Below are 2,621 nucleotides of genomic sequence, written 5' to 3' on the forward strand. Positions count from 1 at the left end.
TGCAAGATAACAACCCCCACACCAAAGAACTGTCGAAATTAAGAGCTAGGACATATATTCTTACCTTTAGGATGAAGACTTTCTTTGTTAATCCTCAATGATTGAGCAAATATTGATGGATAATAGGTTGAAGGTTACTCCCCCACACTAAGCACTCTTTCTCACTCTAAAAGTATGAGAAATTTGCTCAAATTTGACTATGGCATATGTTTTATCTAAGTAGGGTCGGGTTATAAAAATCCAAAAATAAAGCCCCGGGACAGGATCTGCAGTCGCAATAATGATTCTGTGGTCCGCGAAATGACCGCGAAAAATGGCTTTCTGAACTGGGTTAGCCTGCTTCTCTCTGCGGCCGTTATGCGGCCCGCAGATTTGTTCTGCAGTCGCATAATGTGCCGCAGAACCTCCCTCCACAAATATTCTAAGGCTGATTGTGCAACAAAAGTGCAGCCCGCGAAATGGTTGTACGGTCGCATAACTGGCCGCGAAATTGTCATAAAAAATGGCTTAAGTAGTTGCTTCACTCTACGGCCATTCTGCGGCCCGCAGAGTGATTATGCGGCCGAATAATGGGCCAAAGAAAGGCCTATCTCTGCAAAATATTTTCCTTCAACTCCCCAGCGCACTGCTCAATCCAAAAAGTCCGAACCCCGGTTTTTAGGAAAATTTCGAAGAATTTCTACTATTGTTAACCTCTTCGACTACCCCGGCATCACGAAACCCTAGTTTTTAGGAAATATTTTACGGGGCCTTACATCCTTCTCCACTTAAGATCATTCGTCCTCGAATGAGGATCAAGGCTCACTATTTGCATCCTATGCAACTCAATTTTCATACCACACACGAGCAGCCCCAAATTCGACTAACTCCCTAAATTTCCGAAAGTTTTGCCAGAGTTTCCCCTGTAACTGGGCCTATCCACCTGTCAGAGATCCCCAAAAACACATTCTCAAAACATATATATAATCCAATGACGTAACATAACTCATAACAACACCAATCGTGACCTCACATACAATATATTTAGAAAGAAACACCTTTACATTAACTGAATAAGTGATACAGGAATCCATAGGCGACAATTTTATAGAAAGGTTACATAGCTTATACAAACAAGTAAGGATACTTCTTTTTCATCTCTTCCTCGGCCTCCCAAGTAGCCTCTTCAATCTGCTGGTTTCGCCACAACACCTTCACGGAGGCAATTTCTTTATTCCTCAACTTTCGGACTTGCCTATCAAGAATGGCAACTGGAATTTCTTCATATGACAGTTCTTCATTAACCTCAATGGTCTCAACCGGCACAATAACTGACGGATCTCCAACTACCTTCTTCAACATAGACACATGGAGTTTCGGGTGCACTAATGACGTCTCGGGTGGTAGCTCAAGCTTGTACGCCACCTGACCAATCCTCTGAATGATTTTGTATGACTCGACATACCTTGGACTCAATTTTACTTTCCTTCCAAACCGCATTATACCCTTCATGGGGGAAACATTCAAGAATACCCAATCATCTTTCTTGAACGCTAAGTCTCTACGACGAACATCCGAATAGGATTTTTGACGACTCTGAGAACTTTTCAACCGCTCCTTAATGATTTTAACCTTTTTCCATAGCCTGAGGCACGAGGTCTGGTCCTATCAACTCAGCTTTCCCAATCTCAAACCAACCAATGGGAGATCTATATCTGCTACTATATAATGCCTCAAATGGTGCCATCTAAATACTAGCATGAAAGCTGTTGTTATAAGCAAACTCTATGAGTGAAAAATGATCATCCCAGCTACCCTTGAATTCAAGAACAAGGGCATGCAACATGTCCCCAAGTGTCTGAATAGTCCGCTCTGCCTGCCCGTCGGCCTGTGGATGGAAGGATGTACTAAGATTCACCTGAGTACCCAAACCTTGCTGAAATTTCTGCCAAAAATTTGCCGTGAACTGAGCCCCTCGATCGGAAATGATAGAAACTGGAGTGCCATGTAGCCCCTCGGCTGCCTCTCTCTCCACTATTGCTAGCCAGAATCCGGTGAACATGGCTGGCACACCTCACTGCCGTTGACCCCCAATCCTCCTTGCTCTCCCTTTCTTTCTCTTTGCTTGTTGATAACTCATTTGGGAAGTACCAGATCTAGCCGGATTGAACCAGGTCTGGCCAGAAAAGAACCTCCGCCGATCTTCATGGTTGGGTCACTCCCAGATCTAGCCGTTTTTCGTTCGTCATTTTCGGTGGCCTTCAGTCTCTGAGTTTTTGATTGCTCCAGTGATTTATCCCTAAAACTCATTTAAGACGGTTGGCCGGCAGTGACTGCTCGTTTTGGTTATTCTAAATTTAGTTGTGGATTTGTTATGCCACCGACGATTTGTATATTTTCGGGCAAACCCAGCATTTTTTCGATGCCCCTTTCTTTAGGTGTATGTCGCCTCTATTTTAAAAGGCATTTCTGGGGCGAGCCCCGGGGCGAGGCGTACCAAAAATGCCCGTGGGCGATGGTGTTGGGCGAAAGTCTCAAGAGGCGTACGCCCCGCAATTTGGGGCATATGCCCGGGCGTTTGGGGCGTACGTCCGGGCGTTCGGGGCGTACGCCCGGGCGTTCGAGGCGCGTTTTTTAGTAAG

Source organism: Nicotiana tomentosiformis, chromosome 6, assembly GCF_000390325.3.
Source record: "Nicotiana tomentosiformis chromosome 6, ASM39032v3, whole genome shotgun sequence".
In the NCBI taxonomy this organism is placed as follows: domain Eukaryota; kingdom Viridiplantae; phylum Streptophyta; class Magnoliopsida; order Solanales; family Solanaceae; genus Nicotiana; species Nicotiana tomentosiformis.